General features: G+C 53.6%; 1 long non-coding RNA gene across 1 annotated transcript; it reads right to left on the bottom strand.

The window, feature by feature from the left end:
- Positions 1-1,462: 1,462 nt before the first annotated feature.
- Positions 1,463-21,062, bottom strand: LOC140686974 (uncharacterized). The gene is made up of 3 exons (XR_012060984.1): positions 20,933-21,062; positions 6,013-6,101; positions 1,463-3,293 (listed from the first exon to the last, which is right to left on the bottom strand). It is a non-coding gene; the product is annotated as an uncharacterized lncRNA (long non-coding RNA).
- Positions 21,063-25,361: the final 4,299 nt, after the last annotated feature.

The following is a 25,361-nucleotide window of genomic DNA, read 5'->3' as shown; positions in this document are numbered from 1 at the left end:
TTTAACAGTCGATTAGCTCAACGTTTATCTTTTAAACATTTAGACGTATGTGATGCCTCCCTTTGTACTCTGGCCCTGAATCCTGCACTGGCTGGGGCAGGCCTGGGTGGGGGGCTAGCAGAGTCTCGAGTGAGCCCCCAGGATTGGATATCCAGGTGCTCGCAGGGCCACCTCAGAGCCACTGGGAGCAAAAGGGGTACAAGAGGGAACCAACTTCCGATGGGAGCTCGGTGGACAGGCCCAGCCTGCGGTGTGTCAGACGGACCAGGTGCTGTTGCCCCGGAGGAGGTCCTGGGTCAGGGAAGCTGTGCTCTCAGATGCTGCCCTGCACTGCCTCCCAGCGAGCAGTTCTGGAAGAAAGTGGCATTCACATCAACCCAGAGACCGAAGGACACTGCCAGGAGGGACAGATGTGAGCAAAGTTTGGAGGCAGATGACGCACGTCCCACAGGAGACTGAAGCAGCTGCCTGGCACCAGATCTTGAAGGACCCTAAGTGCTGGACAGGGAGAAGCTGACCTGGAGGGGATGGGCAGCCATGGACAGTTTCCACCGTCAGTCTGGCCTCTCTCCTCCATCCGGGTGGTAGAGCAATCTTTCTGAGATGCCATCCTGGCAGTATCCTCCCTTACTCACAAATCTGCTGTGATTCCTCTGTTCCCGACCCCCAGCCTGGCCTCTGCGATCAGGGCGCCTGTCCGCCTGGCTGCCGGCTGCGCAGAGGCACCACCTGGCCTTGTCTCTGTCCAGACTCAGAATTGGGCTAGAAGCCCTGGTCAACCCAGGCTGGGGTTCCCCCAACTGGACCCCACATTTCCTGCTGCACTGCCTTGGGATTGGAACTCCAGAGAGCATGGTGTGACCTGTTTCCTGGGACAAGTAGGGAATCAGGCTGAGGCTGGATATTAATCAGACACTCCCCTGACCCCCAGGGGTTCAGGGGTTACATCTGAGCATCTCCTTCCCCAGAATGCACTGGGTGAGGTTGATCCACTCCAGGCTGGGCGGGAAGGGCCTGACTGCCTCTGGGCCCCAGCCAGAGGTGGGCCAGGGGCCACTGGGTCCCACAGCCCAAGCCCTCACCTCCCTGGATCAAAAAGACTCCCTCGCAGCTCTGTGCTGCCCCACTGCACGTCATGAGGCTGTGATCTTGCTGTGGGCAGGGCCACATGTGCGTCCCCAGTGCCCAGCTCTGATCACCACAGTGGGTCACAGGACATGCACGAAGGCGAGTGAGTCCTTCCCGGACCCTGAGTTGGTGACCGAGGTGGTGGACAGTGGGCCAGGCAGGCATGCGAGACAGGCCTTGGTCAGAACAGAAACCCCCTCCCCATTCCAACTATCCCACACCTGCAATCCCAACCAGCGCCGAGCTTTCTGGAAAACCTCTCTTCCAGACTTGTTTTATGGGTTATAAAAAAAGAATTTCACGAGATTTTCAATTACTTGAATTCCAGGGAGATTTATTTCCGATGTTATTAATAAATTCTAATGCCACCTATAACATTCAATTGTCAGTTAATTAACTGGCAATTGGTGCATTGTAAAAGGCAGATTAAATACTTTTTCAGGCAGGGGCTGGTGAATGAGCCAGTGTGCCCCAAAGGAGGCAGCCCGGCTCACACGTCCTAGTCCCCTCCCACCCCCCGCATTGATGGGCCAGTGACAACCGGCCTCAGTGTCCTCGTCTTAAAAGGGGATCACAGAACCTGCCTGCAGAACCCTGCAGTTGAAGCTGTTTTTTATTCACATAAACAACACTTGAAGGGGATTCAAATGATCATTGGAGTCAAGATTCTGGCTCTTGGCTACCAGGAGCTGAGTGGCTGGAGTGTGAAGTCAAGGTGTCGGCAAGGTCGGGCTCCCTCGGAGGGCTCCAGGGGAGAATCTGTTTCTTGCCCTTTCTGGCTTCTAGTGGGAAGCTCTGACCTCAGGTGGCAGGGCTGGCACCCGAAGCATGTTCCTGCCACGTGTGAGGAGAGGGAGACGTGCTGGCTCTTTGCTGGCCTGGCCTTCAGACTGTCCTTTGTCAACAGTTGAGGAGGGGGAGGGAGGGCATGAGAGGAAAGACACCTGGACCAGGGCTCTAGCAGGCCTTTAGGGAGAAGGGGGGGAGGGTGGGTGAGGCTGGAGACCCAGGGCCACCAGCACTGCCTGCAGCCGTGCCAGGTGGAAGGCACCACGGGCCAGGCCCCTTGTGCTGACTGGGATGCGAGCTGCTTTGGTTGTTAAGCGAGATGAACCCATTCCGAGTGTCTCCAAGAGTAATGGGCTTATTGCAAGGCTTCAGGGATCTCAGGGGACCCCAAGGACAGGACACTCCCCAAGGGAGCAGTGTGGGATCTGAGTCAGTCTGGGGACATCTGCGGCAGGAGGAGGTTGCTGATTCCCGCGGCCCTGCTGTGTTCCCATGTCTCCTCTCCCTGCGATCCGTTGTCCTGTCTCTGGCCTCATGGCTTCTGCCTGCTCATGGCTTCTGCCTGCTCGTGGCTTCTGCATCTTCCCACCATGGCTTATCGTGACCTCATGCTCACTCTCCTCTTACAGTAGGTGGCTTTGAGGTCACCCAGCATTCAGAGTGGCTATAAGCATCTTCAGTGTCTCCCTGCCAGCGCTCAGACTCTGGGACCTCCCCAGAGGAATCCTCCTTCTCACCAGATGAGCTCAGGCCCGTGTCTCGTCCCCTCCAGGCTGGACACAGATATCTGATAAGGAAAGAGGACTCTGAAGACCTAAGGCCAGAAGCCCCGGAGAGCAGGAAGTGTGGGCTTTGCTGCCTGTTGGTAGAAGCTGCCATCCTGGGAGGGGAAGGGATGCTCAGGGCCCCACGCTGGTCTCCTCTGGGCCAACAGCACCATCTCTGCCTTGTTTCTACATCAGAGCTGTATTCTTGAACATGACCATCCCAGCCCCATCCTCCAGCTATTCAAGGACCTTGATGACATCCTTGTGGGTTCTCAGGATGTCACAGAAGCAAATAACTGTCTACTTTCTCACCCCATTGCCCACCCCCCACCCTCTCGTGCTCCCACCACCCTGCAGGCCCCAGTTTATAACAGATTAAGCATAAGAGGACCTTAGCTTCCATTTTCCTTCTGCATCATGGCTATAAAAGGAGAATTTTTAGAAAAGACAAAACCAAAAGGTGCATCTTAATTAGGGAAGATGTGCAGCGAGGCCAGGCTGAGCCCTGCTGGTCACCAGCCCTCCACTTGGTGAGAGAAAATGCTTTTAATGCAGCCCTGTTGCCATGGTGATCACCGCATCTCAGCTTACTGAGGTGGCATTGCAAATCTGTGGGGAAAGAACAGATTATTCAATAAATGGTGCCGGGACATTTGCTTAGTTATTTGGAAAGAAATAAAATTAGCTCTTTCCTTCACACCATACTTCAATATAAATCCCAGAGGATTTAAAGAATTAGATGTAAAAATGGAATTTAGAAAAAGTTAGAAAAAAAACTATAGACAAATATTTGATCTTGGGGTGGCTAAAGACTTCTAAATGTAAAAGCTGTGAAAAACATAACAAAGAATAAGATAGAGATAGAATGTAATACATAAAAATTTAAATCTCTTTATGTTTTAAAGAATCACTTAATTAAATTTATTGGGGAACTGAAAATAAGGAAAAAAATAGTTGCAACAAATATGACAAAGGGTTAACACCTGTAATATATAAAAAGCAATTACAAATCAATAAAAATGAACATTCCAATACAAAAATGGTTTTAAAAGAAATGTACAAAAGAAGAAATAAAAATAGGCAATTTTAAAAATTTTTTAATATTCACCTTCATTGGTAATCAAAGAAATGCCCAGTAAAACACCAATGAAATTTTCCCCTATCAGATTATCAAAGATTGTTTAAAATGATAATACCTAATCTTGTTGAATGGAGTGAAATTGAGCATTCTTACCTGTGAGAGTACAAATTGGTATAAAATAACTGGAAAAAATTTGGTCTTATGCCACAAGAGCTTTTAAAATGTTCATTCCATTAACATGATACTCTAATTCTTAAGACATCCTAGGGCAGTGGTCAAGATTGAAGCTAAAATGTAAATACAATAATTTTTGTTCTAAGTATTTAACAGAAAATTGTAATTTACTCAAACACTAGGGTATGGCTGAATAAATTATGGTACATAAATATGATGACATTTGTGCAGCCTTTAAAATAATACTTTGAGTAATAATTAATAGCATGAGAAGATGTCTGTAATACAGTGTGAAGTGGGAAATAGTGGATCCGTTGGGGTTCTTAGCAGCTGACAATCGAAACTCACTCTGGCTGGCTGGGCAAAGAAAAGGAATTCACTGGGAGAATATTGGAGAGCTTCGAAAAGCAGGAAAAGCGGAGAACAGGACTGAGAAAGTAGTCAGGCAGCAAGATGGCCACAAACACAACTAAAACCAGGAAAGAGCTACAGCGCAGCTCTGCCAGAAGACTGCTTCCTGCGGTCTTGGTCTCGTTGTATCATCAGTGTAATCCCACTGCTGACTCAGCACACTTATTAAAAATCAACTGACCATGAATGTAAATGTTTGTGTCTGGACTCTCAATTCTATTTCATTGATTTGTACATCTGTTCTTACAGTCTCAAGTAAGTCTTAGTAGTAAGTTTTGAAATTGGCAGACGTGAGCCCTTCAACTTTGTTCTTCTTTTCCAAGACTGTCGTGACTGTTCTGGGTTCCTTGAATTTCCACATGAAATTTAGGATCGGCCTGTCAGTTTCTGCAAAAATTAAACAATTGCAGCTGAACCTAGACAGACATCTACAGGGCCCTGCAGCCAACATCAGAATATATATTCTTCCCAAATGCATGTGAAACATTCTGCAGTATGAACCATATGATGGGCCGTAAAACAAGACACTAAACTTGAAAGGATTGAAGTCATACAGCGTGTGTCCTCTGGTCTCAACAGAATGAAATTAGAAATCAACAGGAGAAGGATATTTGCAAAAATATGGAAACTGAATACACTCCTAAATAACTAACAGGTCAAAGAAGAAGTCACACGGAAGTTAGAAAATACTCTGAGATGAATAAAGATAAAAATATGATATACCCAAACTTCTGAGTGCTGTTTTAAATCTTTAGACCTGGTTTTCTTTAGTTCTTCCTACACACTTATAAGAATGTATTTAAAGTCTTTGTCTAGTGAGTCCAGTGTTCAAACTTTCTCAGGGACAGTTTCCTGTGACTGGGCCATGCTTTCTTGTTTCTCTGCATGTCTTACAAAAATTTGTTTTTGAAAACCAGACATTTAAAATAATAAAACGTGGCAAATCTGGAAATCAGCTCTCCACCCCGCCCCCACCCCCACCCCCCAAGGCTTTGTTGTTACTGCTACTTGTTGTTATTGTTTCTTTAGTGACTTTCCTGGACTAATTCTGCAAAATTTGTGTTCTTTGTTGTATTTGGCCACTAAGGTTTCTACTCTGTTAGCTTAGTGGTCAGTTACTGACTGGAGAGAAATTTTCTTAAATCCTTTACATCAATAAGTCTCCCAACCTTCGTTGAGGGGTTCTGTGTGAGTGGTGGGCCATACCTTCAAAGTTCTAGCCAGCAGTTTACAACTCTGCCTTAGCCTTCACTTCCTGCTTGTGCAGAGCCTCAAGGTCAGCCAGAGGTGAGAGATTAGCTCCATCCTGGGTCTTTCCTGGGCAAGTGCACATCTGCGCACATGTATGCAGCCTTCTAGCATCCCAAGAATATGTTGGAGCTTTTCAGAGCCCCCTATGGACATCTTATTCCCCAGTTTTTTTCCTTTAAGATGTTATTTAGCCTCTCTTTAGCCCTAACCGGTATCATCACTTCAGGCAGTTTACAAAATTAAACAATTGCAGCTGATTGTTTATGACAAATGCCATGGAGCTTGGGCACACTGAGCAAAGACTGAGGTCAAATAAAGGTAAACTCTGAGAATGCAACTTTTCAGGGAGATGCCCAACAGGTCAGATAGTGACAGTTCTCTGGGGACAGGGCTTTTGAGGAAGCTCCATACCTGTTTTTGCCCTTCGAGTAGCTGCCGGGCTACTGGTTCTCACAGCCACCCGCGTTGTGAGGTTATTGCTTTTCAGACCTACAGTGGAGCTGTGGAGAGGAAAATAGAAATGAGGCAAGGTAGAACTTTACAAAAAAAAAAAAAAACACTCCTCAAGGGTTTAAAGCCTTCGGTTAATTTCCAGAGTCATCAAAAAGTTGATTTTGACCATTTTTGCCAGATTTTCATTGCTTTTATGGAGAAGCATATTTTTGGAAGTCCTTACTCTGTTGTTCCAGAAGTGCTTCCTCCCACCTGTTTGTGTACAGAAAATTTTATTGGAGCACAGTCACGCTCATTCATTTGTATATTATCTACAGCTGCTTTCACAGTACAATTGAAGAGCTGAGTCGTTGCAGCAGAAACCATGTGGCCAGCGAAGATTAAAATACGTATTATCTGGCCCTTAAAGAAAAAGTTTGCCAACCTCTATAGTAAGGCAAGAAAATGATATGAAGTTTAGAAGAAGCAAATCACTGCTATTCACAGATGAAGAGATACCGCATCAAGTTTTTTTAATTGTGAATAACTCCTTAGCATTAATAAGTGAGTTTAGCAAGGTCATTGAATGTATTATACAAAATCCAGTTGTAAGACTTCCACATCCAGCTCAGATACTGTAAGCGCAGTCCGCCCTACCTCTCCAGCTGATAACAGTTTAGCAGCTTGGACAAAATACAGAAAGCGACTATCTGAGGACTCTGGAAAGTAAATCATACACAGTAGACTGGGGAGGAAAATCCAAACGCAAAGAATGGTGGAAATAGTTGCAAGTTTTCCGGTCTGTCTGTTTGTTTTTCTCCACATCTCCTGGGTTAAACTCTAGCACAACCCAAATCCCAGAACCACGAAGTGAATGGAAACAGAATAAGCTCGGAGAAAAACCCTGCCTTTCCGGTAGGAGAACCAGGAAAAGGGCATCTGGAGGGACTGAGAGTGTGTGTGGGGTGGGGGGGGATCCCAGTTTTTTCTTTCGCTCTTAACTGTCTCTGTCTGGAGACAAATCCCAGTTATGAACCTGTTTTCCTGGGGTGGCAGCCGTCCCATATGCACCTAAAACTCTGAGAAAATATTTCTTTCTGATCAGAGAACCTGGGCACTTTACATGTGGTATCTTGCATACCTCCTAGTTTGTTGTCTGGGGTAGCCATCGTTCAACTTCCATTTTCTTGGTGAGAAAACTGAGGCTCAGAGAGGTTAAACAGCTTGCCCAGGGTCACCCAGCAGCAACGTGACAGAGCTGGTATTGTCGCCCTCCCTCAGGCCCTGTGAGAATGAGCGCCTCCCTGCACACTGGCTCAGAGTATCCACTGGCCCGTGTCTGCTTCTCAAACCCGTGCACCCCCAGTGAGTCCAGCCCCCAGCCTGCCTGGACAACTGAGAGGCCTTGAACTCCACTGTGGATCAGCCCTTCTCAATGCAGATAAACTGCTGTTGATATTCTTTGGACATAATTTTCAGCGAGACAGGATCATTTGGAAAGCCATAAATACTCATTCAGATGCACATGATGGATAATAAACTCGGCTCCAACGAGTCACTTGAGCCCCCATAAATCTTGGCCGCATTTTCTTCCCCGGTGCTTGTAAATCAGGCCCTACCTCTGCCTTCTCCCCTGTCACCCTGGAGGCCCCTACCAGCAGCCGCTATGCTGCAGGTGGAGTGTCTGGCTGCCCTCATGCCCTGCACACATCCTGCTGCTGTCCGGAGGGACCCAGGCGTCTGGCCCATTTGGGGCCGCCTCTGTGCTGTCCTGAACAGCAGCCACCCGCACATCATGGTTTACACAAGCCCGATGGGGTTTTAACAACATGTAATTTTTTAAAAGCGGGCTGGAGCTGCTCCTCGCCTCTCCTCTCTCCTGGGCTGTTGCTTCTGTGGGTTGTTTTCAACAAGCCGACAACACAAGGAGCAGGGAAAACTTCACAGGGTCTGGGGTCGGACGCCGATGTGGTTCTAGAGATTTCAGCCAAGCCCCTGTTCTGGGCTTCCATGTGTTCGTCTGCAGGGTGGAGGCAATAGTTCCTATTTCCCGGGATTGTAGTACTCAGGGGAGCACTGGGAAAGGGGATTCAGGATAGGGTGGGGGTGGGAGCCAGAGGGACCCTCTGCTGGGCTCTAAAGTCCTGCCTGTGACCAGCTCTGGGCCGAGGCAGCAACTTAGCTCCTCTGGAATCCAGGTGGGGTCCATTGGTCAGCACTGGACCAGACGGGCCATTTCTCCTTTCTCCTTCCTCCCAGCCCAAGGGTGAAATCTGCTGTTTGTTCCTGGTGGAATTCTCTTTTCCATTTCCCATCCTCAAAAGCACCCCATAAAACACCAAAAATAAACACTCTGCCTGGCTTTCATTTGGGGGAGGGTTTGCCTGTCCCCTTTTATTACTTTTTACCACGACACATCAGTCTTTCATCTTTGTGTGCCTGGGTCAGTGACCCTGAGAGGCCGGCCAAAGGCAGTGTGTCTGGGCCTCTTTGGTCAAACAAGGACTCAATTCTTAGAATGCTGGGGTAAGCACGGGGGCTGCTGGGGCGAGGCAGCCAACCCTGAACAGATGAGAGACACTGGGCCTGGGTTTTGAAGGATGAGTAGAAGTTTATCAGGCGGAAAAAGTCAGGGGAAGACTATTCCCAGCTGAGGGAACAGTATGTGAGAAGGGAAAGAGAGAGGAACCAGATGGAATGTTCTGGGAGTAAGTGGACATTCAGTGAGGCTGGATATGAGGGTGCCTGAGGGAGGAGTGGGTGCCAGAGAGGACAGGAGGGCTGGGTGGTGCAGACCTTGAATGCCCAGCCAAGGGGGTGGGCCTGGACTTCACCCTGAGGGCCACGAGGAGCAGAGGAGGAGTGTGAGTGAGGTGTGGTCCCCCCAGGACCCCTGCCCACCATGGCCAGCCTTTAGGACACGGCCACTTCTTGTGTCAATGGAAGGTGGGGGTGGCAGGGTGACCCTTCTCTTCCTCAAACTCAACTTCCCTGGCAAAGGAAATCTTGAGAGAATCTCAAAGGAGCCTTCACATAAAATGACTCTCTTAAAAAGTCAACATTTCCGTGATTTTGTAGAAATTAATCAGGACCACATGCGTTCTATTTTTCATAAATTGCAAGGGATCAAAAGAGAAGGAAAAATCTCTTAGGGTGAAAAACAACATGAGATCCGCCACCCGCTGAAACACTCCACAACACTGCAGGCAGCCCAGGGCCTGCCTTCCATCCAGAGCCTGGACGTGGGTCCCAGGCTGGGCGTGGGGCGAGGAAGGCGCTCAGACACAGCCCAGACCCCGAGATGCTCCCAGGCAGGAAAGAGTGCCAGCCAGTGAGGGCTGAGGGAAACTTCTGTATGTCTCTGGGAGAGAAAGCCTGGCGCTGGCGGAACCCAGAGGAAGCCTCAAGCCCAGCTGACAGAGGGAACAGGAGAAGGGACAGTTTGAAGAGAGAGCGGATAAGAGAGCTGGAGACCGACTAGGACGGGCTTGAATGCACTGCTAAAGGATCTGGATTGTCCCCTGCACTTCTGCCCACAGCTATCCGAGGCCCGGTGTGTGATGGAAGGAGCCCTGGACTTGGGGACAGATACTCTATTCAGCCTCCCTCTTGCAGTGGGATCCACCCCAGACCTGGAACCTCAGTGTCCTCTTCTGTCAAATGGGTGTGATAATAAGGTCTCCTTCCTCCAGGGGAGGTGTGAGGAGCTATGGACAGGCAGCCACTCAATTGGGCCTCTGTCACCCTGGCCTCCCCCTGGCTGACCTCCCCTGTCTTCTGTGGGGGCCACGGTCAGGGGCAGGAGAGGGGAAGAGGCAGTGTTTCAGGCCTCCAGCCCCCGATACCCTGCTGTCCAGAGGCTCGGTGGGTCCACAGCAAAGAAGATCGGCTGAAGCCTTGGGGTCCCTATGCTCCCGTGTCCATCCAGGGGGCCTGCCTGAGACACCGAGCCCTGCAGGACCCTCGTTCTTCAGCTGCCAGATCAGGGGCTCCCCCCCACTCCCTCTCCACCCCGGGGCCCCCCACCCCGAGCTGAGCAGCACCAGCCCGCCCCCGCAGTGGGCGCCGTGCCAGGCCTGCGGGCGGGCGCTGAGATAATCCGGCTAGACGAGCTGCCACCTTGGCACGTCCCGAGGCGCCCGGGGCTGCAGGGAGCATCAAAAGGAAAATTAATGTCTCTTACCAGCAATTAGAGGAAATTATTTGGATAGAAATCTTGTTTTATTATCTCCTCTTCCTTGTTTTTCAATCCCCAGCCTTTGATTCCTTTCTTCTGCGGGGATTCTCAGAAAGACACGGAGAGCCCGGGCCGCGCACCGGGGCCTAATAAGTGCGTGGCGCACCTGGTGTCGCGGCCTCGCCCGTGGAGGCTGCTTCGGAGGCGCTGTGCCTCCCAGCCCCAGCCCTGGGGTCTCCCAGAGCGCCCGGCAGCCCCTTGGCGGCCAGGGCCGTGCTCCCAGGTGGGCAGTCGTGGGTGGGCATCTGGCGGCCTGGCTTTCCTGCTGCCCGAGGCGGGTGGCTCTGGGGCCCAGGCCTGGCCAAGGTCACGGCCGTCCAGGGGTGGCATGGTGCAGAGGGGGATCCTGGGGGGCGGGGAGGGGCCGAGATGTGGCCTGGGTGAAGGCCAGAACCTTTCCTCACACTCCCACCCTTCAGCATCTCCTCACTGCCTCAGACAAGGTCCCAACTCACAGCCTGGAGCGCAAAGCCCTGCAGACTCACCCCTGCCTGCACCCCTGGCCTCGCCCTGCCCCTGCACCGCTCATCCCCCTCTTCAGCTGTCCAGGATGCCTGGCTTGTCCCAGAGAGCAGCCGAGCTGCTCTGGTCTGGGGTCCCACACACCTGAGCCTGGAATCAACAGCATTTCTCTGCCTGGCCAGCTCCGGCACCTCCTTCCACGTCCAGCCCTGCCTCACCTCGAAATGCTGACCCGGAGTCCGCCTCCTAGCATTTCTGGTGCCCCCAGGGCTTAGCCCAGGACTCTGCCCCATCCCTTCAAAGTATTTATGGGCCAGCTGCCCTAGGAGCTCCTCGAAACCAGGGAACATGTAGGTCTCCCTTAGCCCAGGTCCCCAGATGGGCTTCAGCCAGCTTCTGCTTGATTGAAAGACACCCGGTGGCAATGACGGCCTGAATAAATGAATGAATGAGGGAATGAATGGAGCTTATGAGAAAAGGCACTAGAACAAAGTGTCAAGAGACTAATCTTGACATGTGCCTCCATCACTTCCTCCCTGCAGGACATGGAGAAAGTCGCTTTACCAGTTTTTTATTCAGTATTTAATTCTGTAGATGGGATTAATAGTTCTAGTCCTGCCTTTAGAACAGAGTTGTGAGGATGAAACAAAACAAAGGAGTTTAGGATGCTCCCTGGACGGCGTGGACATGGAGTGGAGGTGAGGAGACAGGGAAACCCAAGCACAGAGAGGTTAAGACTTTTGACTACGTGATTAGGAAGTTGCTGTCCTGGGACATGGGCCCTGAGCCACATTCTTAAACATTGCCTTGAGCTGACTGGTGAACAGCCTACACTTATAGGACCTCAAGCCAAGTGCTTGAAAAGCCTCAGATCAGTGGTTGTCCAGCATCTGCTTACACACTTCCACTGACAAGCAACTCACTGCCTCTCCAGGTAGCAAGGCTCCTCCATGAATAGCACTAAGACACTCTTTCTTGGATGGAAGTCTGTGTTGGACCGACTTCTGCCCTCTGGACTCTGTATATTCCTGCTGTCCAAGAATGTCCCCACAGAAGCTTAAAGATAGGGATCGTGTCCCTCAGCCATCTCTTCCCAGCCCATGTCCCCCTCTAGGCTCCCACCAGCCCCTCTCACCTTCTAGCCATCAGTCTGGCACAGAAAGCCAGGTGCATATTAAGGTCACAGGGAGGGGAGGCAGCCCAGGGGATCAGAGGAAGGTCAGTACCTTGTGGCACTGATTTGGGGTCTTCACCTCACCTCGGCCTTGCTCTGTTCCTCCTGAACAGTAACTTTCATCAGCCCCCAAATCCTTATTTAATCACTCCATCTTACTGCAGTGTCTTCATTGCTATAATATGCCTTGATTCTATTTTGGATCCAGGGCAGAGATAAATAAATAAAGCAACCAGCCAACCTTCCTGAGTTTCAGGCGATGACCGCATCAGGGTCCTTTCTACTGAAGGTCGCCAGCCCACCTCTTCCATCATACAAACCCCCACTGGATGTCCGTACTTTCCCACTCTGTTCTACCCTGCTCTGTGGAATGGGAGGAGCAGGGCAAAAACTTACCCAGTGGTGCTGGACCCATCAATGCCAGCTCCCAGAGCAGACTGCTAATTTCTCAGTAAGTTGCAGGCCAGCTGATGTCACGATGATGCCTTGAAATCAGTCACAGTGGGAGTATTGACACCATGGGAATTGGCAGATGCTACAAATTGGGGCTTTCCCCACTTTCCAGCCTGCAACTCCTCTGTCCCTCATCATTCCTCTTCCCAGGGACTTCTAGCCAGCAGGTGGGGTGGGCTGTAGTTCCCCCTGACCCCAGAGACCTCCGATCCTCCCAAGAGGCAGACAGGAGTCCTCGGGAAGCTCTCCCAGTGCCAGCCCCTCCTCTGTGTACACGCCGTCCTCCTCTGTATTCTTCTAGGAGCTGCAGGGGCTCAAGGACTCATTCATTTATTCATTCAACATAAGTTGAGCTCTACTTTCTGTGGGGCTTTGGGCTGGGGACCTAGTAAAGGGACAGAGCTTTGTCCTCCACCAGCTCAGGGTGTGGAGGGGCTGCTCTGTGCTATGTGCAATACATACATTATCTCACTCCTCACAACACGTGGGTCCATTTTATAGATGAGAAGACTGCAGCTTGGAATGCCAAGTGAGTAGTTCCCATCTGTCCAGCTCCACACACTCCTGAATGATGGTGGTGGTGACTTTTTTCTTGTTTAACCTTCACCATCACTCTGAGAGGAAACCTTTGCTTGTTCTGTTTGTCTGAGCCACCATGCAAGTTAGACTCTCTCCGTTGAGTCCAGCAAATGATGTCCAGTGAGCCCCTCCTGGCACGGGATCTTGAGTTGGGAGCCCCAGTTCCTGCCACAACAGCCCTTGTGATGCCAGGGGTGATCTTGGACAAGTCACTTCTCATCACATAAACCATTCTGTTCCCCCCTCCAGCTCTAATCTCCCTCTGAGCCCCAGATCCCCACATCCCCTACCACCTGGGTGCCCTCATGGGGTGTCCCACAGACACTGCAAGTTAGCACCTTCCAGATGGAATTCTCGAAGCCTGTTTTCTCATCAGTGGAACTGGAAAAACAACAGTTTTCCCTTCACATATTATGCTATTAAGAGATACAACATCATACTGTCAATGAGCCCATTGTAGGTTCACAGTAAGCGCTCACCACCAGCTGGCCGGGCGCACGTGCCCCCGACCGGCTGGCAGCGGTGCTTGTGTGCAGTCCGTGAGTATTCGAGCCTCCGGCAACCACATGAGATCCACACCCGTTCATCCATCCACCTGTTGACCTTGACAGGTGATATGGTGGATTAAGATGGCTGCAGATTATCACTCCCTTCAAAAGATCTGTTTCCTCTCCCCTTGAGTCAAAGCTGGCCTTGTGATGGCTTAACCCATAGAATGCCACGGCAGGGACACTGTGCCAGTTCTGGTCCCAGCCTTTAAGAGGACTGGCTGCTATGGCTTTCTCTCTCTCACAAGACCCTTTCTCTGAATCTAGCTGTCGTGCTCCAAAGCAGGTAGAGAAGCCACATTCAGACAGTCTGGTTGACAGCCCCAGCTAAAGTCCCAGCCAACATCCAACAACAGCTGCCCATCACATGATGAGCCACTGGGATGTTCCAGCCCAGTCGAGTCCCCAGGTGGCTGCAGCCCAAACGAACATCACTTGGAGCAGAATCACCTCCAGACTGAGCACTGCCAACTCACAGGATCACGAGGCTTAGCAAGATTGTCTGTTTCAAATGATCAAGTTTTAGAGCATTCTGTGGCAGCAACAGGTAACTAACACACACATGGCAAGATGTATATGCCTCTCTAACTTTTTGTCTACTATTTTTTTTTAAGATGAACCATCCTACAGTATAGAACAGGAGTCAGAAAACTACAAAGTGCAGTTAGCCGCCTATTTTTATACAGCCTGCAAGGAAAGACTGGTTTTCACGTTTTCAAACACCTGGAAAATCAAAAGAAGAATATGATTTGGTGGCTGGTGCATGAAAATGATATGAAATTCAAATTTCAGTCCATAAATAAAGTGTGATTGAAACCCAGGCATTCCTCCCTCACCTACATATCACCCACAGCAGTTTTTGCATGACCAGGACCAAATTGTGAGGTTGTGGCAGAGACCAGATAGCTGCAGAGTCTAAAAGATTTACTGTCTAGCCTTTTGCAGGAAGTTCACCAACTCCTACTGTAGAACATTCAAGATGCATCACCATTTTGAACTTAAAACACTGCCTAAAAAGATTTGTATGTGTGCTTAGAATCATTTATTTCCTCGGTCCACTAACTAAAAAAAACAAAACAAAATTGTGGCCTTTTGGGCTTACTTCCTTATTTGTTTGTTTATTTCAAACTCTGAAAGTTTTAAGAAGTCTAAACAGTGGCCCAAGAGCCTGCAAAATTTAACAAATTATGGGAGGAGTATGGAGAAGCATTCGAGCAAAGATCAGAGTGAAACTCTCTGATGATGGGGCAGGACGGAGGATTTTGAAGTAAGAAGATAAGGACTGGGCAGGGGGCCCAGCTGGACAGGGACACCCCTTAAGGCCTGGTGGCACCCCTGCAGCCTGCACGGCCTCATGCCTCTCTCTGCCCAGGGAGCAGTAGGGGGGGTAGGGGGAGGCTGCAGGGGGTAGGTCACAACAGCTGTCCCCCTCCTTGTTCCCTGCCTGCCTCCCTGCCTTCAACCAGTGCCCCTGCAGGCCTTTGAATCAGCCAGCTCCTCCTACACGAAGCCTTCCCCCACCCACAGGCCAGCATTCACCCCCTTCTCTGCGTGCGTCTAAGATCCCACTAAGCTCCCACCTGCCACGTCCTATTGTTGAGAACCACCTACTTGTCCTTCTGCTTCTTGGGCTGGAAGCACCTCAAGGGCAAGTGGCTGGACCCCAGGGGAGGCATCGGAGCCCAGCTGCGGAATGCAGGGGCCCCACAACCCTCACTGAGCATTTGAAATCAGAAGCCCCAAGGATGCTGAGTGGGCCAAACAGTGCAGATTTCTGTGCTGCGGTACCCACTCCCCACGCCCCGCCTGCTGGGACCAGGGTTGCGGAGGGATAAGCACCCTCACCCCAACTGGTGGACAAGTTCAAGGCCAAGCCTGAGCTGCCCCACCCTCGCCTGGCCTCTGGCGGGGCCTCTGGCCGGGCAGGAGCGGCCGACAGAGCCACGTCCCGTTCACAGGCCGGGAGCTGACAACCGGGTTCTGGAAAACAAGAAGCCCATTCAGGGCGCAGGGCCGGGCGGGCCCCCCTTCCAGGTGCATGAGCTCACCTCTTGGAAACCCAGTGGGCCTGCCAGAGGGCCCCATAAAGCTTTTGATGACCCAGTGTGGAGGACTCAAATCACAGGCCCCCAGGCCGCCCGGGCCCGCTGACACCTGGCTCCAGGGACTAATGTTCAAGCCCAGGAAAGGGCACGGAGGGGCGGGACAGCGGGCTCTGCGGGCAGGCGGCAGGGCGTCCTCCCCAGCCAGCGGGCCCAGGCCTGACGGGGGCGCAGGTCCGGCTGAGCGCCCTGTGCACCTGGCAGGGTGGGGGCGGCCCAGCCCCCTGGCCCCGGTCCCCAGGACACGGCCGCCGGTTTGCTTTGGTTGGTCAGCTTTGGCAACGGTGGTGACACTAGGCAGACATACACCAACCCAGACTGGTGGACTCGACACCCTGGGCCCAGCTAGGGGCAGGAGCTAAAGGGATTTGGGGTCTAGGCTTTGTCCCCCAGTGGCCACCAGTTCCCTGCGGGGAAGGGACCAGCCAGGGGGAACAGCTGGCTCTGTCTTGGATAGAATCTGCCAGAATTCCCCGGTCACCAGCTCTCAGGAGGCCCTACTTTTCTGTGAGCTTGCAGGGCATGGCTCAGGAGCCAAAACTGACCTGGAAGAAACAGAACTCAGATGGCCAAGGAAGACGCGGCCCTCTGCCCTCCTGGCACGCCTACTTGGCTTCAGCCGCAAAGACAGGGCAGCAGCCTCTGGCTTCTCCAAGTGCCCGCAGGGCAGGAGTCCATGACAGGGCCCACACACCTCTCCCTGGGCCTGGCCTTGTGACCAGCAGTGGCCTCTGTCACTGTTTCTGTGGATGGCAGCTCGGGCCTTCCATCCACTCCCCTGCAGGGAAGGCCAGACCGCAGTGCCCCCAGAGGCCCCCAAGGCCTTGAGGGTGGCCCCCAGTGCCTGCAGGATAACCACCCAGCTCTGGCTGGAGGCCCAAGTCCCTGCCTCCCTGCTGTCTGACCCTGAGGACCTCTCTCAACCTCAGGGTGGGCCTCCCGACCACCCACCGAGCTCGGCTGTCTGCTGTCCCCCAACCCCTGAAGCTCCACTTGTTCTGGGAGGCCAGGCTCCGTGGTGCCCAGGGTTCCCCCTGCCCCTGGCAGCGAGGGCTGCTCCCTCCTCCAGGCCCCCCAGGGTTCTGCACAACCCAGACATGGGTGGTTTAGAAATGCACTCGCTGCTCTCTGGACACAGCTGCTCCGGAGCGGAGGCTGGGGGTAAGCCAGCCCTGACTCCCAGTGCCCAGCACGGATCTAGCCCAAGGAGAGGCCTACTGGTGTTTGCAAAGTGACTGATGTCTACAGGAAGTCTCTAGCCAGCAGAAGGCAGTCTGACTACACCTTCAAGAGTAGAAAGACGGCAGGATTAGAGGGCAGATGGCCCTGGGCATCCTTGGCCATTGGACAGGTATCTTGGCTTCTCTGAGCCTCAGTTTCCTCATCTGCAGAATGGGGATACTGGTACGCATCTTTTTCACCTTCACCATTATGCTGCATGCATCCTTTATTAAAGTTTCAATGTGCATTTTCCTTATGAGGAAAGATGTTGAGCATCTGGTCAAGTCTTTATTTGCCATTTGGATTTTTTTTTTTTTATGGTTACCTACTTGGGTTTTTGTAAATTTGGGGTTGTTACCTTTCCATTCCCAAAAGTGTATTTGGGATATGAGCGCTTTGTCCAGATGTATCATCAGCCATCACAGGGCTGAAGAGAGGTTTCAGAGAGATCAGGCCACATGGAGCCCAAGGCGCAGAGCCCGGCACCCACGTGTTCAGAACGTATCAGCTCCTCTCCAGCCTCAGGCACTGCTCCAAGCACTCTTTGGGGACCCATGTCCTCTGTGCCCACCCCCAGGAATCAGCGCAGAGCCCAGGGATGGACCCCCAGGCTAGGCCATGGGGCAGCGCTGGGCCCAGAGTTTTCAGCCTTGGCCTCTAGGATTTATTCTGCCACTTCCAGCCTGCATGGCCAAGGCAAATTGCTTTTCCTTTTTAGGTCTCAACTTTCTCATCTGTAAAATGGGCTCTTGTGCCTGCCTGGCCCACTCCTAGGTGGTGGTGGGCCTGAACCTCAGAGTAGGGGTCCAAGTGTTCTGCAAGACTGTCCAAGACTACATACCAGGTGGCCCAGCTCCCCCAACCCAACACTCGGTGACAGGGAGCTCACCTCACTGGCAGATCTGCTTAGAGACAGGCCCCATCCAGGAGGGCCTCTCTGGATGGTGGTCCAGGGAGGTCCACGGCCTCCAGGCAGGGCTACTCTGGGCCAGTGTGATCTGTGGTCCCATTTCAAAGTCTCCTAAGCTGGACAGTGAGTTTCTGGGGCCCCCACTTCCCTCCCCACTTTATTTGGAAGTGCTCAAGTCGACTCAGGCCTCCACCTTTTACAGCAGACTCCTGTCTGCCAGCAAACACTTGGTGAAGCTTGGAGGTGGGGCAGGAAGGAGAAAAAAACAGTAATTACCCAGCTGATGGGGGCACTTTCAGGAAGGGGCATTCTACTCAGCCGGGAGCCCACATGGAAAGAGGGAGGCTGGACCGGGATGGCTGTCCCAGCAGCCTCAGCCTTGTGGCCCCATCCTTGGCCCTCCCATCCCCCACCGAGGTGGCCAGGAAGCTGGCTTCAAGAAGTTCCTCCCCAGCAGGCGGGTCTGGAGGCCTAGGATCCATGTCCTTGGCTAATCTAACACCCCGTTGGGCACGCTGCAGGAGGAAGGGAAGGGTGGAAGGGGTTTAGAGATGGAAGCGGCTAGAGCTCTAATGAAACCCCACTTGCAGACCAGGAAACAAGGGATTGCAGAGTGGGCCACAAAGAGATGGCAGCAGGCATTTCTCCCCGCCCCATTATTGTCCTGGGAGGCCCCTGGGTTCCCAAGTGGGTGGTGGGTTAGGCTACTCCGGGGACCCCTGGAGGCCCCTGGGAGAAGGAGAGGAAATCTTCTCCCAACCAATTTGAAGGAACCTGTGACTCAGGCTCTGACAGATGAGGCCCCTTCACGGCTGCTTCTCCCTCCACTCCGGGCCCCAGAGCTCAGGCAGCCTCAGTCCTCTCCCCTGACTCAGGACCCAGGACAAAGTTCCCTTCCCTCTGCACATTCAGCCCCCTCCCTAACTGCCAGCCTTCTGGTGCCCCAGGGACGCAGGACTGTGGGGCATCCAGTATATGGTTTGCTTCATGGACCATCTCCAGGGACACAGGGACCACCAAGGGCCCACCTGCTTGGAACAAAAACCTCACTGATGCCTGAGAGCAATGAAGAGCTCACTGTTGCCAGGTGCTCGATGTCCCTTCCGTGTCTCATCTCTGACCCTCGTGCCATCGAGGAAGACACCGAGGCACCAAGCTTTGCGTGGCCCGCCCAGGGCCCCACGGCTAGAACCCAGGGCAACCGCAACACCTGTGCTGGGGTCATCGTGACGCACCACCTGAGCCAAAGCTCTCAGCCGAATTACCCGCAGTAACTCTTGCCTGCAACCTGGCGAGGCAGCTATGCTATGTGTCTTAACCTGAGGACCCAGACTGCCTGGCTTCAAATCCCAGCTCTGCCACTCACTGCCTGTGCAGCCTAGGGCCGGTGTGTTACCCTCTCTGGCCTCAACGACCCCATCTGTGAAAAGGGGGATAGTAGTAGGCTCTACCTCCCAAGGCTGTGAGTTCATGCACATAAATCACAGTGCCCAGTACACAGCGGGTGCTCTCCAAGTGTTTACTGCTGCCTTTCACTGGAATCTGGAAGTTAAAGAGCTTGCCCTGTCTTTCAGACAGAAATTGAGTTGAAGAAACCAGTACTCACATGCAGACTTATCTGACCCCAAGTTGTGCTTTTAACCTCATGCCCATCACTGCCCAGAAGATGCTGGCCGGAAAGCCTTGGGGAAGCCGGAGCCGGGCGAGGCGCTCAGCTGTCAGTAGATGGCACTGTGGGGCCATAAGGGCTGCCCTCGCAGCCAGAGGGAGTGTTCACACAGCAGGCCTTGCAGACTGGGGCCCCCACCCCGGCCAGGCTCTGCACCAGAGTGCTGCCCTCAGTGGGGGGTACCACTCGCCCTGTTTCTCTGATGAGGACTATGAGGGCCCAGAGAGGTTAAGCCATTGGCCCAAGGTCACACAGCTATCAGGGGCTGGGGCTCTCCCACCCCAGATGCCCGGATTGAGATTCCCAGCCTTGCCTTCGTGCCACCCACCCCATCCTCACAGCCCCCACGAGGCCACAGTTATTCTCTGGAGCTTGATGGGAACCAGGCGTCCCCTCTCCACCCCCACTGTGGCTGGACATTCCAGTGACGCTGAAGCCGCCAGCTTTGAAGTCGAAGCTAAGCCCCAGATTAGGGCGGCTCCAGGCTGGTCTGTCCCTCCCAGCCCCGTCGCCAGGCCCACGCCACGGGCCTCCCCACCCCAGCCCAGCATCCTTGTGGTACCGAAAGGTCTGGGGCCCAGAGACTTCAAGTCACAGCTCATCTCCTGGATGCCCTCTTCCTGATCACTAAGGAGCCCCAGGTCCCCCACGACCTGCCACAAGCCTGAAATTCCACCTTACAGCCCCACATCCTCACCCAAGAGGCTGCATGTTAACATGCTGCACCCCCATCCCACTGACACACACACGTTAGCGCCCACCTCCCCAATAACAGGTCCTGGACAGGAATGTGATCTTGAACGTGTTCAGGGCTGTGAATGGAAAAAGAGGAGAAACGGGGAAGGTCTGGAGCTGGGAAGGGTGCGCTCGCTCCGGGCCTCGGCTTCCTCATTTGACCACCGAGAGTCCTTCTGGCTCAGTCTGCCCTGGCTCTGGGGTTCCAGCTGGGCCACTCTGAAGCAGGTGGGTGTCGGAGGGAGGGGTACCTCCTGCACAGCAGGCAATGAGCTTGGTGCGCTATGTACCCCTATCTTTCTGCCTTGAGGAGCGACTCAGGTTCTAAAAGCCGTTCCCCTGCTGCGTGGTCACCATCCCAGACTTGCACACCTCCAGTCATGGGTAGTTCACTCCCTACCTAGGCGCCTGCCCCTGGGATGGCTCAGGTGGGCAGAAAGCCAGAGCAGCCCAAAGGCTTGGTCCCTGTTGCTCCCAGATGCCTGCTTGGCTCTACCTTGTGGGATACCCAAGTCACCCTCTGCCTGGGGCAGGGATCTGAAGCTAGGGTTCCCCACCCTACCCACACAGGCCCACAGGGCACTCCCCCAGCCTCCCTCATCCCCCATCCTGGCCCCCCACCTTTAGGTTGCTCCTGTCTATCGTTCCCCAGAAGCAGGGCGTCCAGTCCTCCTGGGGTGAGAGCAGGACCGTCCCCTCCAAGGCCTGTCTAGGGTGTCATGAATGCAGCCTCAGAAGCCGTGAGCTCCTCTGGTGGCCACATCCCCCTGCTAAGTGACCTCAGCTTTTGGCCAGTGAAGCCTGCTTACCTCCAGGAGAGGCTGGGGTCACAGCGCTGGTGGCTCCTGCTTTCGCCAAGCCAGTTCAGTTGGGTGGTCCCAACTGAACCAAGAACAAAGCCTTAACAACCCCTCGGCTCCACCCTCAGCAAGTGGGCACCAGGCAAGCTTGAGAGCCTGCATCATACCAGCGGGGAGAAGCGAGGGCCTAGGGGCAGGAGAGGGGGCGGTGGGCTGGCTTTAGGAGAGCGCCAGGTGCAAAGTGCCCCAGGATGTCACCTCAGTGGGACTGAGCTGGAGCCTGAATCACTCAGTGAGTTTGGCTTTAAGACCTCGACCCTGAGCTTCTGTGCGTGGTCATCAAAAAACTCCTGTGGCAGGGAGCCTGTCTGTCTGTCTGTCTGTCACAGCCACAGTCCCTCGGCCCCACCCTACCGGCTTGGAGTCCAGGATGAAGCCTTTTTGTTCAAGGAGGTTTGGACTCAAGACTGAAAGCTAGTGCTTTCAGCATAGGGGTTCTCGGACATTTTCTCTCAGAATAGCCTCTCCCAGCCTCTCCTACAGGCTTCAGCTCTTACCTAACCTCAGGGAGCCCCACCTCACATTCAAGATTTTTGCCCCTCCTTATTGTTTATATTAATTGTTTTTTTAAATCAATTCATGTATGTACATTTATTTTAAAGAAAGCTTTTCTAAAAACCTCACTCCCGGGTGATGTAAACCAAAAGATGACCATACAAATATACAGAAAGAAACAAAACAAAAATGTATGGAGAGAAACAAAACCATGCTGTTCGGTTCCAGCTGGCTGCCGTGGCGGAAGGAAGGCTCCCGGCCTGCGCTCTTCTTCCTGATTGTTAAGAAAGGCAGCGGGCTGGCCGGAGACCCACCAGCACCAAATCGAGCCCCTCTTCTCCATGTAAGTGAGAGTGGACTTTTCTAGAAGAAGGCTCCCTTTTCCATCTTCCAATCTAGAGGCCTGTCATCTTTCCCTCGGTGTCTGCATTTCTCCACCCATTCTTCAGGTTATCACTTCCTCCAGGAAGCCTTCCAGGCTGGATTGAGCATCTCCTCTGTGCTTCCTCAGTTTCACGGACCATTCCTGACTTTGCCCTTATCACCCAGGGTTCTTAGATTATCTTTGTGATCATGTCACTCCCAGTGAAGTGGAAGCGCCTATGCTCCTGGGACAAATCTTTACCGTGGCCCACACAGGCGGCGTGCCCCCTCCCCTCCTGCCCCTGGCCTGCCCGCCGCTCTACCATCTTGAGTCCCTCTTGCATCGTGATGTCATCATTGGTTATGGCATCTGCCTTCCCCCAGAGGCAGGCTCAGTGGGGCCTCCAGATGCTTTCTGTCTGTCCATCACAGGCTCCTCCAAGCCTGGCCTGCACAAAGGAAGGAAGGCGCCGTCTTCTGAGAGTAGCAGTATCATTATCTTTATTTTCCAAATAGGGAAACTGAGTCACAGTGTGGTTAGTGGCTTGCCCAGGGCCACCTGCCTAGACGTGGTGGAGCGGGTACAAACTCAGGCCTGTAGGCTCCAGAGCCAATGCAAATTACCACGACCTTTGACTGTCTCCCTTGCAAGACTTCTCCTTACCTTTGTCAGGTGAGACTTGAGAACTTGATGTATGAGAAGGACAGGAAGAGACAGACAGACACAGTCAGACACTTGGGGGGTCCCGGAAGGCCCAAACCAACCCTCAGCTGGACTGAAATCTTGGCCCGGCCCAGGGCTCAGCTCTCAGCAAGAATGGGGTAGTTTTCCCACCAAACAGACTTTGTGGCTGCTGGGGCGCCCCTCGGAGCCTCGTCCCACGCCTTCACCGCCCCTGAGGCCTAGAATTCCACTGAGATGTTTCATTATCACTCTAAGGCCCAGTGTCCCAGGCTGAGGATACCATTGGTCCCCCCACTCCCCCAGCCACTTCCTGGCTGTGAAAAGGTGCAGAGTCACCCCCAGGGTTGCCACAGAGACACAGTATGATGGTGGAGCCACGTCAGGCAGGGTGTCTCCAGCAGCCACGTGGTCCTGGAGGGGCCGCCCTCCCACGCTCTGTGAGGCCTCCTCTTGAGATTCCCCGCCCAGCTGGCTCCATGCCCTCGGGTCCAGCCTGGAAAGGCCTTCAAAGGACTTGGCCATTCTTGAGTGAGTGCCAGGAGGGAATCTGCTCTTAGAGTGAATTTAGCCAGCCGCACGGGTGGAAGGAATTTGCCGTTTCTCTTAATAGCGACCCCCTCGTGATTTATACGGGGGCCACTGTCAGAAGGCCCCGGTTGACGGATCACAGTGGAAAATGAAATGCCAAGACGCAGGCGTCTCACTGGGCTAATTACTCTCAATGAGACCCAGCTGGCTGCGGGAGCCGACAGGACCAGGGCCGGGCTGGATCCCTGCGCCCAGCTCCCTGGGGACACAGAAGCCTGCCACGGCTGGGCCTGGGCTTCCTGGCCGTCATCTACCAGACCCCAGTTGGGGCCACCACCACCAAGAATTCCAGGAGAGCCAGTCTGGCCAGCTCACAGGATGGGCCACCTTTGGTGCAGCCCAGCCAGGCAGGCCTGGGCATGGCTGTGGCCTCAGGGTTTGCTGCTGCCCCAGAGCTCGAGACTCCTGAGACTCAGAGAGCCATGGGGTCCCATTCTGCTTGTGCGGAGACTAAGGCCCAGACAGGGCAGGTCCCACGGAGCCTCAGTCATGGCTCTGGCCTGGCTGCGGCACTGGCCTCAGCCTCTGGCCCGCGGTATCTTCTTGGAGGCCCAGAGCTTCAGTGCTGGCCATGGAAGCTGCTTCCAGGGGCCTCGTGCAGCTCCGGGGCAGCTCTCTGGGCCCCTGGAATTGGTTCAGAGTTTCCCAAGAGTCTACTTTGTACCAGGCCCTGTAGGTTGTCGGGGGTAGAGTAATGAGCAAAATCCAACCAGATCCCAGGCTTATAGCTCTCTGGGGAAGAGAAACACCACGTATATCTCCCCAGCAAAAGTGCTTAGTGCCGTGAAAATACATGAAAGGGTATTTGACCTATTCCAGACATCAGGGACGGGATGTGATGCGGAGCTGAGAGCAGAAAGCTCAGTAGCGTGTGATCAGGCACTTATCCAACAGGAGAGTGGGAGAGTGGGTGGGAGACTGTTCCAGGCAGCAGGAGCAGCATATGCAAAGGCCCTGTGGCAGAAGGAAATGTAGGGCCCTCAAGGAACTGAATGAAGCTGTGCAGCAGGAACACAGATCCAAGAGGATGGTGGTAAAGGGGAAGGTGGGGGAGGCCACAAGTAGTTTTTGTATCTTTAAAAAGGTGATTCCAAGTATGACTCAGGACGGCTGATGTGTGCTCCTCCCAACTTCTCTCTGGCTTTCAGGAGCCTCAGCCCCCACCCCCGGAAGGGGCAGCTCTGTAGACCACCATAGCCACCTGGACCAGAGGAGGAGCCAGAGGAACCCATCTAGGCATCGTGCAGAGCCAACTCAGGTGTCCCTAGAGAATTAGATGGAAAGTCATGGAGACTGAAGGCAGCTGGTGGTGAGCCCAGGTCAGGGGTAGCCAAGACAACCAGTGAACCGCAGCTGGAGGGAGAGGGGTGATGAGGAAGCCATGCTATGAAGACGCCAAAGGAGGCAGAGGCCAGGGCCTTGGAGCCACCAGCAGCCTCACAACTGGCCTCCCATCCCCCTCCTACCTTCTTTGCCACTGGAGCCTCCTATGCCTGTGGGTCCCCCACCCAGAGCCCCGGTGGGTGTTAGAGGTGCTATTGATCATCTCGGGGCCCTAAAACAGAGGTGTGTGAGTGGATGGCTGTCTGAAGGGCAGAGTAATGAACAAGTCAAAGAATGGCTCCCAGTCTCCCTTCCTGAGACGCACAGAAGCCCTCTGGCCTCCCCACTGGTGGCCTCTGTGTCCTTGTGGAGCCAGGCCGATGCATGGCCAGCAGGTGTCCTGGTGTCACAGAGTAGGACAGCCTGGAGCTGCCAGGCAGGCCAGTAGGTATCCATGGCGCCCGCTCCCTCCAACAGATTTGTTCCTGGTTTCTTGGGACACAAACAGGTCTGACAAGTTCCTTGGTGGCTGAGTCCTTGATTTCCAGCAAAGCCAGACTCTTAGAGAGCAGAGGGAGCAAGGCCTGGGCGGAGGGAGGGCTCTATCTGAACCCTCCTCCTCCTCCTCTTCCTCCTCCTCCTCCTCCTCCTCGGCCTCCGGCCTCCCCGACCCCTGCTCACAGACCTTGCACCTTGCATCCTGAGGCCGGGAGCTCCAGGCTGATGGGGACACCTCTCTCAACCACCTCCCCCAGAGGGAACATGGAGCTGAAGCGGGCGAGGACCAGGGAAAGGGACCTCCTTGTTGCTGTGACCCCAAACTCAGTCCTGCCCCCACGTCCTGGGCAGCCTGGGTAGAGCCGTGGGCGCAGGCTCAGAGACGTGCTGCCTGCACTCCACTCTCGGCTCTGCCATTGACCTTGT

The sequence above is a fragment of the Vicugna pacos genome, chromosome 18 (assembly GCF_048564905.1).
Source record: "Vicugna pacos chromosome 18, VicPac4, whole genome shotgun sequence".
Taxonomy (NCBI): domain Eukaryota; kingdom Metazoa; phylum Chordata; class Mammalia; order Artiodactyla; family Camelidae; genus Vicugna; species Vicugna pacos.
Note: the sequence above shows the minus strand (reverse complement) of the source record. Positions and strands in the feature narration are given on the sequence as shown.